The sequence below is a fragment of the Pseudophryne corroboree genome, chromosome 8, assembly GCF_028390025.1.
Source record: "Pseudophryne corroboree isolate aPseCor3 chromosome 8, aPseCor3.hap2, whole genome shotgun sequence".
Lineage (NCBI taxonomy): Eukaryota > Metazoa > Chordata > Amphibia > Anura > Myobatrachidae > Pseudophryne > Pseudophryne corroboree.
In genome coordinates, this window is record NC_086451.1 from 34,389,181 (window position 1) to 34,401,258 (window position 12,078).

At 49.8% G+C, this 12,078-nt stretch overlaps 1 protein-coding gene across 1 annotated transcript in view; it reads right to left on the minus strand.

Moving 5' to 3' along the window:
- The window catches only part of LOC134948316 (ectonucleoside triphosphate diphosphohydrolase 8-like), an 89,746-nt gene extending 78,720 nt beyond the window's left edge, over positions 1-11,026 (minus strand). Inside the window, exon 1 of the mRNA XM_063936236.1 lies at positions 10,953-11,026. The gene's annotated coding sequence lies outside the window, so the exon portion shown is untranslated. The remainder of the gene's footprint in view (positions 1-10,952) is intronic.
- Positions 11,027-12,078: the final 1,052 nt, after the last annotated feature.

Here is a 12,078-nt window from a genome sequence, read left to right on the forward strand (position 1 = left end):
GATAGTGTCCATAATTCATATTACATCCCACAGCAGTATCCCTTTACCTTATAAATGTTACTCCTCACAGTAGAGCCCCTTATTCACATTACATCACACTGAATTGATCCTTATTCACATTACACCACACTCTATTGCTCTTTATTCACATTAGACAACACAGTAGTGCCCTTTCTATATGCAACGCCACATAGTAGAGCACCTTATACACATAATGCCACACATTAGTAATGCATTTATACACCTAATTCCACACAGTAATGCCCCTTACACATATGAGACACCTTATTAATGTCCTTATAAACATAATGCAACTTACACATTATAACAACCTTTATTAATGCCCTTTTACACATAATGTACCTTACACATATGCCGCACATTATTAATGCCCTTATACACATAATGACACACATAGTGCCCCCCACACATTTGCTGCACATTATTAGTGCCCCTGTACACATAATGACACACATACAGTAGTACCCTGTTACACATATGCCGCACATTATTAATGCCCTTATACACATAATGACACACATAGTGCTCCCTACACATTTGCTGCACATTATTAGTGCCCCTATACACATAATGACACACATACAGTAGTACCCTGTTACACATATGCCGCACATTATTAATGCCCTTATACACGACACACATAGTCTCCTTACACATATGTTGCACATTATTAATGCATTTTTACATGACACACATAATGCTCCTTACACATATTCCGAACACTACTGCACAACCAACCCACTCACATGCACACAGCACTCACACTGCCACTAACACTGTGACCCCTGCCTCTACTTGGATACAGATGTGTCCTCTTAAATCTTGCCTCAATGCTAACGTCGGGCACACCTTTTTTTATGAAAATGCATCTTATTTGCATTGGTATGTGGCTAGGATGCACAAGCAGCTTCTGCTGATTAAAATGTTATGCAGCATGCCTATATACTGTGTGAGACTGTGGCTGTATCTGCATATGAAATGCTACACACAGAATATAGGCATGCCGCATATCATTTTAATCAGCAGAAGCTGCTGATGCATACTTGCCTACCCTCCCGGAATGGCCGGGAGGCTCCCGAAAATCGGGTGACCCTCCCGGCCCCCCAGAAGAGCAGGCAAGTCTCCAGATTACAGGGGTCCCCCCCTGCCCGGCTGCCCACTTAGCGAGTGAAGTGGGCGGTCCGGGCAGGCGATGACGCGATTCTTGTTGAATCGCTTCATGCAAGCCACACCCCCCACTGTATAATGCCGGTAATTGCGGCATTACACAGTGGGGGGCGTGGCTTGCATGACGCGATCCAGCAGCCACGCCCCCGTCCCTCCTCTGGCCCGCCTCCGGCCCGCCCCCCTCCTCACATCAGCTCACTGCCCGCCCCCCTGCTGAGCCGACTGGCTGCTCTCTCCCGGAGAAAGCAGCCCAAAAGTCGGCAACTATGTGCTGATGCCCCTAGGCATATCAAATGCCCTAGGCAATTGCCTAGTTTGCCTATGCCTATGGCCGGCTCTGCCTATACCGTATATATAAGAACTATGTGGGGACTTAGTGGCTATTTAAGGAGACAACCAATTGTCTTTTAGGTCTTATTCTGGTATTATTAAACAGGTTTCAGACATGCATTTGTTTCGCTATTGTGCTTCATTAGCTAGCGATACAAAATGACACATTAAAAGCAAGGCATACATAAGCAGTGGCATGCAATTAACTACGAGACGATGGCCACATTGCTGTCATAGCCATATGATCACCAGCCTAATTCCGTGTCTGATTCAAAGATGTCCGCAAACCATTTTTTTCACAGCTAGGCGGTTCCGCGGTCTGCGTATGCCTCTAAGTTGAACTGCGCATGTTCCATAATGTTCTTGTGATGGTGGATGCAGAGAGGATTTACTAGCAAAGTGGTTGACAGGGACTGTTTGGAAAGGTAACGGGGGAGTGGCGGCAAAGTTACAATGGCTCTAGCCTCTCACTTCCTGCGGCCGTACTGCCCGATCATAGAGCTACTGAGAATTTCACTGATCAACTGACCTGTGACGGATGCTGGGTCTCTGCGTGCAGCCGCTGGGATTTGCAAAGCCGCCTCTGACATCTCAATACAGATCCAGGTGGCAGCGACATTTGCATATATTCGTGCAGCTACTGCGTACACATTCTCAGCTGCGAATGCATGTATGTACGGATTAAGCCTTGGGGGTGCCTGGGGCACTTAACACAGGGTGGCCCTGGTGGAAGGGGTGGGGGGGGGGGGTGTATATTAGATCAGAGGTTCTCAAACTCGGTCCTCGGGTGTCCAACCCGGGGCAGATTTAAACAAAGAGTTTAATAATACCTGGGTACTGTTTATAGCTCCACCTAATTGAAAGACAACTATTTTATAAACTTTTCTTGTAGTGGAACAAAGACAACTTAACCTTAAAATAAATTAAGCACAGCTACGATCTTCTTCCCTGACATGCGGGGGTCCGTCCCGCATGTCAGTCCGGCCCCCCCTTGCAGAAGTGCAAAGGCATCGCACAGAGTAGCTCACTTCAAGAGTAACTCCTGACCAGCGCAGCTTTAGCGCGCTGGCCGGGAGCTACTCATCGCTCCCCGGCCCGCAGCAGCTGCGTGTGATGTCACGCAGCCACTGCGGCCCGCCCCCCGTTCGGTCCGGCCACGCCTGCGTTGGCCGGATGAAATCTACGAAACGGCGGCCAAACGCCGCCGTTCCGCCCCCTCCCGCCCAGCGATCGCCTCGGCCTGTCAATCAGGCAGAGGCGATCGCATCCCTGCTACAGCCTTGCGCAGCAGGGACCCGTTCGCTCTGCTGCCTTAAAACGCAGGGAGTGAACGGGTCAGAATGACCCCCACTGTCCAGTCATATATTATATTGTGTGTGAATTGGCGATTGTCCTTTTACCATTTACTGCAACCACTGTGCAGCTGCATGTCCTAGCATAATCCAGGCACATACGGGAATGTAGTTACGAGAACGACGACCGGGATCCCGACGTCATTATACTGACCGCTAGTATCCAGGGTGCCGGTAAAGCATACCCAATGCACGCATACTACTGCTGTCTCCCAGTATGACCCCAGCACAGGGGCGCCGATTTATGTTTTTGCTGGTGGGTGCTGCAGTGCCGGATGACGTAATTATGTAATTACGTTATGCGCAGGCGCAAGAGACCAGGAGGCTGATTGTGAGCTGGGGGTGGAGCCATGGGCTGAAAAATTTCCAGCCCGCGGCTCCACCCCCAGCTCACAGTCAGCTGGGTCACTGGTCTCTCGTGTATTCGGTGGCTGGGAGGAGTGTCGACTGGGGAAGCTCCAGGTTCTTACAGTCACCACCTGTGCTCACCCCCCGCTGGCGGCTCATTGAGTGTGGGCTGGGGGAAGCTGCAGTGCCATGCCGGGGGCTCTGCTGAGACTATGCTGCGCTCACTCCTGCTGGCGGCTCATGTGGTGTATGTCTACATGAGCCGCCAGGGGGGTGAGCGCAGCATGGTCTCAGTGGAGCACCGGGCAAGGCACTGCAGCTTCCCCCAGCTGACACTCAATGGGCCGCCTGCGGGTGTGAGTGCAGGCGGTGACTATAAGGACCTGCACAGGGCCGGGCTTTCCGTAGGTGCTCGGGCCCAGGATCACCCACGGAATCGGCGCCTATGCCCCGACACATATGCTACTGCTCACTCCCGGTGTTACCCAGGCAGATATACTACTGTTCTCTCCTGGTGTAACCCAGGCACATATACTACTGTTCTCTGGGGTGTGGTTCATCAAATCGACAGTGTCTAGGTCGACAATGTTTAGGTCGACCACTATAGGTCGACAGTCACTAGGTCGACATGGATGGAAGGTCGACAGGGTTTCTAGGTCGACATGTGCTAGGTCGACAGGTCTAAAGGTCGACATGAGGATTTTTTTTTTTTGTCGTTTTCTTCGTAGAGTGACCGGGATCCCAAATTAGTGCACCGCGTCCCCTTGCATGGCTCGCTTTGCTCGCCATGCTTCGGGCATGGTGCCTTCGCTCCGCTACCGCTTCGCTCGGCACACTTTACCGTTCCAATCGTAGTCCACGTGGATCGTTAAGTATGAAAAAATTCAAAAAAAGAAAAAAAAATGTGAAAAACTCATGTCGACCTTTAGACCTGTCGACCTAGCACATGTCGACCTAGAAACCCTGTCGACCTTCCATCCATGTCGACATAGTGACTGTCGACCTATAGTGGTTGACCTAAACATTGTCGACCTAGACACTGTCGATCTTCAGACCGGATCCCGTTCTCTCCTGGTGTAACCCAGGCACATATACCACTGCTCTCTCCTGGTGTAACCCAGGCACATATACTACTGTTCTCTCCCAGTATAACCCAGGCACATATACTACTGTTCTCTCCCGGTGTAACCCAGGCACATATACTCCTATTCTCTCCTGGTGTTACCCAGGCACATATACTATTGTTATCTTCTGGTGTTACCCAGGCACATATACTACTGTTCTCTACTGGTGTTACCCAGGCACATATACTACTGCTCTCTCCTGGTGTTACCCAGGCACATATACTACTGCTCTCTCCTGGTGTTACCCAGGAACATATACTACTGTTCTCTCCTGGTGTAACTCAGGCACATATACTACTGTTCTCTCCTGGTGTAACTCAGGCACATATACTACTGTTCTCTCCAGGTTTTACCCAGGCACATATACTACTGTCCTCTCCTGGTGTTACCCAGGCACATATACTACTGTCCTCTCCTGGTGTTACCCATGCACATATACTCCTATTCTCTCCTGGTGTTACCTAGGCACATATACTATTGTTCTCTTCTGGTGTTACCCAGGCACATATACTACTGTTCTCTACTGGTGTTACCCAGGCACATATACTACTGCTCTCTCCTGGTGTTACCCAGGCACATATACTGCTGCTCTCTCCTGGTGTTACCCAGGAACATATACTACTGTTCTCTCCTGGTGTAACTCAGGCACATTTACTACTGTTCTCTCCTGGTGTAACTCAGGCACATATACTACTGTTCTCTCCTGGTTTTACCCAGGCACATATACTACTGTCCTCTCCTGGTGTTACCCAGGCACATATACTACTGTCCTCTCCTGGTGTTACCCATGCACATATACTACTGCTCTCTCCTGGTGTAGCCCAGGCGCATATACTACTGTTTTCTACTGGTGTAAACCGGGCACATATACTACTGTTCTCTCTTGGTGTTACCCAGGCATATATACTACTGCTCTCTCCAGGTGTTACCCAGGCACATATACTACTGCTCTCTCCTGGTGTTACTGAGGCACATATACTACTATTCTCTCCTGGTGTAACCCAGGCACATATACTACTGCTCTCTCCCGGTGTAACCCAGGCACATATACTACTGTTCTCTCCTGGTGTAACCCAGGCACACAGGCACATGTACTACTGTTCTCTCCTGGTGTAACCCAGGCACATATTATTATTATTATTATTATTATTATTATAAATGTTATTTATAAGGCGCCACAAGTGTTTTGCAGTGCCGTACAAAGAACAGTACAGGGATATAAAACTTAGCATTACAGTAAATAAATAACAAAACTAGAGTACAGGTAACAAAGATCACCACAATTCTCAAAACATAATACAGCTAAGATGAAAGTAGCCAGGGAGCAGGGCCGGCTCCAGGCATGTTCGAATAGAGCGACCGCGCAGGGCGCCACCCTTAATGGGTGCCGCGTGCTGGCGCCGCCATATTCGAACCTGGAGCCGGCCCTGTGCAGCATTGGCCCGGCCGTGAAGTGTGCGCTATGCGCGCTGCGCGACGCCGGCGTCTAACGTCAGACGACGGCACCGCACAGCGTGCATAGCGCACACAAGCGCTTTGGAGCCCGCCCGCCTCACCCGGACCTGGACCTGCACCCGCCCGCCCGCACCCGGACCTGCACCCGGACAGCAGTACTCCGCCCGCTCCCAGCGCCGCAGGTATTTTTTGTTGGGGGGGCACATTTATGGATGGCACTGTGGGGGCATTTATCTGGTACTGTGGGGTCACATCTGCACTGTGGGGGCATTTATCTGGCACTGTGGGGGCATTTATCTGGCACTGTGGGGGCATATCTGCACTGTGGGGGCATTTATCTGGCACTCTGGGGGCATATCTGCACTGTGGGGGCATTTATCTGGCACTGTGGGGGCATTTATCTGGCACTGTAGGAGCATTTATCTGGCACTGTGGGGGCATATCTGGCACTGTGGGGGCATTTATGTATCTGGCACTGTAGGGGCATTTATGTATCTGGCACTGTGGGGACATATCTGGCACTGTGGGGGCATATCTGGCACTGTGGGGGCATATCTGGCACTGTGGGGGCATTTATCTGGCACTGTAGGGGCATTTATCTGGCACTGTGGGGGCATATCTGGCACTGTGGGGGCATTTCTGTGTCTGGCACTGTGGGGGCATTTATGTATCTGGCACTGTAGGGGCATTTATGTATCTGGAACTGTGGGGGCATATCTGGCACTGTGGGGGCATTTATCTGGCACTGTGGGGGCATTTATGGCACTGTGGGGGCATTTATGTATCTGGAACTGTGGGGACATATCTGGCACTTTGGGGGCATTTATCTGGCACTGTGGGGGCATTTATCTGGCACTGTGGGGGCATTTCTGGCACTGTGGGGGCATTTATGTATCTGGAACTGTGGGGACATATCTGGCACTGTGGGGGCATTTATGTATCTGGCACTGTGGGGGCATTTATGGCACTGTGGGGGCATTTATGGCACTGTGGGGGCATTTCTGTATCTGGCACTGTGGGGGCATTTCTGTATTTGGCACGGCTGGGGGGAATGTCATGTGTAGCTGGCACGGCTGGGGAGCATATCATGTGTAGCTGGCACGGCTGGGGAGCATATCATGTAGTGTTCCCGCTAGGAGTCTGTGGCTAGGCAATGAGTCTCAGTGCTCTGCCTGGCGCAAAGTGTCTAACGTGCTCTGCCTGGCGCAAAGTGTCTAACGTGCTCTGCCTGGCGCAAAGTGTCTAACGTGCTCTGCCTGGCGCAAAGTGTCTAACGTGCTCTGCCTGGCGCAAAGTGTCTAACGTGCTCTGCCTGGCGCAAAGTGTCTAGGAGGTTCTACCTGGTGCAGTGTGTATTAACTGCACTACTGTGTGGTGTAATGCGAATTGCCACTATTATGTGGCCACGCATCTTTCCCACGAAGCAACGCCCCTAAATTTTTGAAAAGCGCCTTCGGCGCGCACTGTCCATGCTTTGGCATGTAGGTAGATGACACCAAGCATTACAGTATGTACATTATTTTGCCCTCCTAACTTAAAAATGTGCCCTCCCTGTGATCAGCACCCTGCCCTAAAAAGTGAACACTATCATGTGTAGCTGGCACTGCTGGGGGGCATATTGTGTGTAGCTGGCACTGCTGGGGGGCATGTCATGTGTAGCTGGCACTGCTGGGGGGCATATTGTGTGTAGCTGGCACTGCTGGGGGGCATGTCATGTGTAGCTGGCACTGCTGGGGGGCATATCATGTCTATCTGGCACTGCACATTATGTGTATCTGGCACTATACTAGAGACATTATGTGTATCTGACACTATACTGGAGACATTGTGTGTAAGGAACACTACTGTGGCTGTTATGTGTAAGGCTGCTAATTGTGTGCGTAGAGGGGGTGTGAAAATATATTTATTTATAGTCTAATAATATGAAGTTATGAGGCCACGCCCACTTTTCCAGAGGCCACACCTACTTTTCCTGGAGCGCTAGCGCCTTCGGCGCGCACATAGGGGTGGGGCGCTTTTACATGTTCTCACTCAGGGTACTAGTAGGCCCTGCCAGGGAGTAATCATCGTACTACTTTGAGCTGGCGACCATAGATAGAGATGAGCCTTTACCAGCAGGAGAAAAAGCGGGTAAAGATGGTCGCTGAGTAGGGGAGAGCTGTGAGTGAAATATGTCGAGAAGATGGCTTTGACAACAAGAGGAAAGAGGGCCCTGCTCTGAAGAGCTAACAATCTAGTGTGAAGGGGCGACAGACAGATGACATGAGGTGCAAGCAAGCGGGAGGTAGCCTGATGGCAGTATAAAAGTAAAGCAGAGATGTTCAAGGCAGGGGGATGGAGGAGCAGCCTCAGGACTAGATTATGCATCGGAGGGGTACGCTTTGATGAATAGGTGGGTTTTAGTGTCCGTTTGAAGCTTTGCAAGGTCGGGGAGAGTCTAATGGAGCGGGGGAGCGCATTCCACTGAAGGGGTGCAGCACGGGCAAAATCTTGAACTCGAGCATGGGAAGCAGAGACCAGGGCAGAGGAGAGACAATGGCCATTGGCCAGCCGTAGGGGGCGGGAGGGAATATGAAGGGAGAGGAGGTTGGATATGTATGGAGCAGTGGAGTTAGAGATGGCCTTGTATGTGAGAGTGAGGAGTTTGAAGAGGATTCTGTAGGGGAATGGGAGCCAGTATAGATTTGTTGAAGGGGAGTGGCAGATGTGGAGCGGCGGGAGAGGAAGATAAGCCTAGCTGCGGAGTTGAGGACATAACGGAGGGGAACAAGATGGGAGCAAGTGAGGCCAGTGAGGAGAACATTGCAGTAGTCGAGCCGTGAGATGACCAGTGAGTGGATGATAAGTTTAATTGCACTCTGGAAGAGAAATGGGATAATGCGAGCAATGTTGCGTAGGTGGAACCGACAGGATTGGGCCAGAGCTTGGATGTGGGGTGCAAAGGAGAGGGAGGAGTCAAGAGTGACGCCCAAGCAGCGGAGTTGGGGAACGGGGGAGATGATGGTGTTGTCAACAGTGATGGAGATATTGGTAAGGGGTGTTGCTCTGGCTGGGGGAAAGATAATGAGTTCAGTTTTGTCCATGTTGAGCTTCGGAGAGTGCTCAGACATCCAGGAGGAGATGGCGGAGAGGCAGCTGGAACCCTGAGAGAGGACAGAGGGGGACAGATCAGGAGATGAGAGGTAGAGTTGTGTGTCATCGGCATAGAGGTGGTATTGAAGGCAAAAGGAGTTAATGAGTGCACCCAGGGAAGAGGTGTACAGGGAGAACAGAAGGGGGCCTAGGACAGAACCCTGAGGGACACCAACAGGAAGGATGAAAGTGTGTGAGGTAGTGCCGGAGGCAGACATATATTACTGCTCTTTCCTGGTGTTACCCAGGCACATATACTACTGCTCTTTCCTGGTGTGTACCCAGGCACATAGACTACTGCTCTCACCCGGTGTAACCCAGGCACATATACTACTGCTCTTTCCTGGTGTAACCCAGGCACATACACTACTGCTCTCTCCCGGTGTAACCCAGGCACATATACTACTACTCTTTCCTGGTGTAACCCAGGCACATATACTACTGCTCTCTCCAGGTGTAACCCAGGCACATATACTACTGTTCTCTCCTGGTGTAACCCAGGCACATATACTACTGGTCTCTCCTGGTGTAACCCAGGCACATACACTACTGTTCTCTCCTAGTGTAACCCAGGCACATATACTACTGTTCTCTCCCGGTGTAACCCAGGCACATATACTACTGCTCTCACCCGGTGTAACCCAGGCACATATACTACTGCTCTTTCCTGGTGTAACCCAGGCACATATACTACTGCTCTCTCCCGGTGTTACCCAGGCACATATACTACTGCTCTTTCCTGGTGTAACCCAGGCACATATACTACTGCTCTCTCCAGGTGTAACCCAGGCACATATACTACTGTTCTCTCCTGGTGTAACCCAGGCACATATACTACTGTTCTCTCCCGGTGTAACCCAGGCACATATACTACTGTTCTCTCCTGGTGTAACCCAGGCACATATACTACTGTTCTCTCCTGGTGTAACCCAGGCACATGTACTACTGTTCTCTCCCGGTGTAACCCAGGCACATATACTACTGTCCTCTCCCAGTGTAACCCAGGCACATATACTACTGTTCCCTCCTGGTGTAACCCAGGCACATATACTACTGTTCCCTCCTGGTGTAACCCAGGCACATATACTACTGCTCTCTCCCTGTGTAACCCAGCACCTTGCTGAGTTGGGTGCATCTTGAGGCTCATTCAGGTGCATTCGCAAAGCAGCTATTGTACGCACATCGGTCAATGTTTTCTTACTGTGCATGCATCTGAGCCTTGATGCGCACATTCAGCAAGAAAATTACGATGGCGGTCGCACTGAGGAATCAATGGCAAAGTGAGAGTAACAGGAAGACAGCATTTGGGGGTGGTAAACGCAGGCCTGTCATAGCCATTTATATCGCATTTTCTGGGCGTGCATAAACTAGCAGTTGCGATCTCACTTGCTACTGGAGAGCCCTCTGCATCCCGGCAAAGCAGCTCAGCCTGCGCGTCCTCAGAGGCGCTCAGACTCTGCGACATGACCCGATTTGCGACGATGGTACCAATGTATCAGCAGGTGTACACTGTCGGACGTAAATGATGAGCCTCCCTGTGCACCTTTTACTGGGTGCGTTTTACACTTGCTATATAGACGTATAATCCCTCCCTACAGGGTGGTAAAAGGACATCGCAGTCATAGCTTATTGCCTGTATGTGGAAATCACTTCAACCTTCAGAAAAGTAACTACATAAGTAACTATCAAACCAAACCATCATTTTATAGACATACGAACACTGCCATAAAGATACAATACATGTGTTTTGCAATATTACAGTCCCCATGGACTTGTTTGCTCAGTGTTAATATCTCTGAATGTGACATACGTAAATCATTTCCTAGGTCTGTCAAATATCTTCAGGGTTGACGTTTAACAGCAAAGAAAGAGCCTTCCTGATGCCCCGGACAGAAGAGCTTACATCCCATTACTATATGTACAATTTAGCAAGACTATAGAACAGGGAACCAGCGCAGCAGGATCACCAAGAAGACAAGCAGGTGAATGAGCGGGGGGAGAGGGCAGGTGACGGCGGACATACCTGTCTTTGTTAGTGTCAGCCACGGCCTGGAGGGTTTCCTTTTCTCGTCCCTTTCCACCTGGGTCAAGGTACATTGTGTGTAGTGTCATTGTGTGTGTGTGTGATGCCGTGTCTCCACAGCCCCGCCTACTGCACAGGTAACCAATCACCTGCAGAGGGACACACAACTAATCCTTTCCACTGGCACAAACTTCCAAAACATTCATTTGACAAACTGAAGGAGCGACAGATATAATGTAATTGTATATTGTCCCGAGGTCTAAGAATAACTTAGACATTTACTTTACAGAAGTACTGACGGCTCACAAATGCACATTACGCAGTGACTACACAAATATAAGTTAATAACTTTGCACTATAATAACAGAAACAGTGAGTGTGCGCCATAATAACATATAATAGTTGCATTATAACATATAATCTCATCATGTAAAATATGCAAAAGCGTTGATCAGTGATTTGCATATTTATTAAAAAACATTTGTGGGTTTCCTGGAAAAGAGGGGGGGGGGGGATGGGTCTTTGTAGATATTAAGCATCACCCGAGACATATATAGGGAGGGCCGCTGCAGACATTCGTTTTCAACAGCAAGAGCAGCCCCCATTAGGTTTCCAATGGAGCCCTCCTCGGCAATAGCCGCTTGCAGACATTGGCGCGGCCGGGTCCCGATCCTCAAAGTAAATGAATTACATTAGCTAGATATGTGATAACCAAAATCTGATGTTGCAAAATCTGATGGGCAATTTATCCATTTTGTTTCTTTTAAAGGTACTATGCATCTCCCTTTAAGTACGAGGGGCAGTGGCGCACGCAGGGAGGGGGGGGGGGGTTCCCCCCTTTCACCTAAAAAAATAATAATATATATTTTTATATATATATATATATATATATATATATATATACTAGGTTCTTCATCGCGCCCTACAGGCGCTCTTCACACCGTCGCAAGGGGTTAACTCCTGCATGCCTTTCTGGGGTTCAATATTTGTATTATATGGAGTATTACCTGCATTCCTTTGTTAGTGGTTAAATATTGCACAATGAAAGGGCATGCGATGATGAAGGAGGCGCAGCCCCTTGCAACGGCGTGAACAGCACCTGCAGGGCACGATGTACAGAATGTAG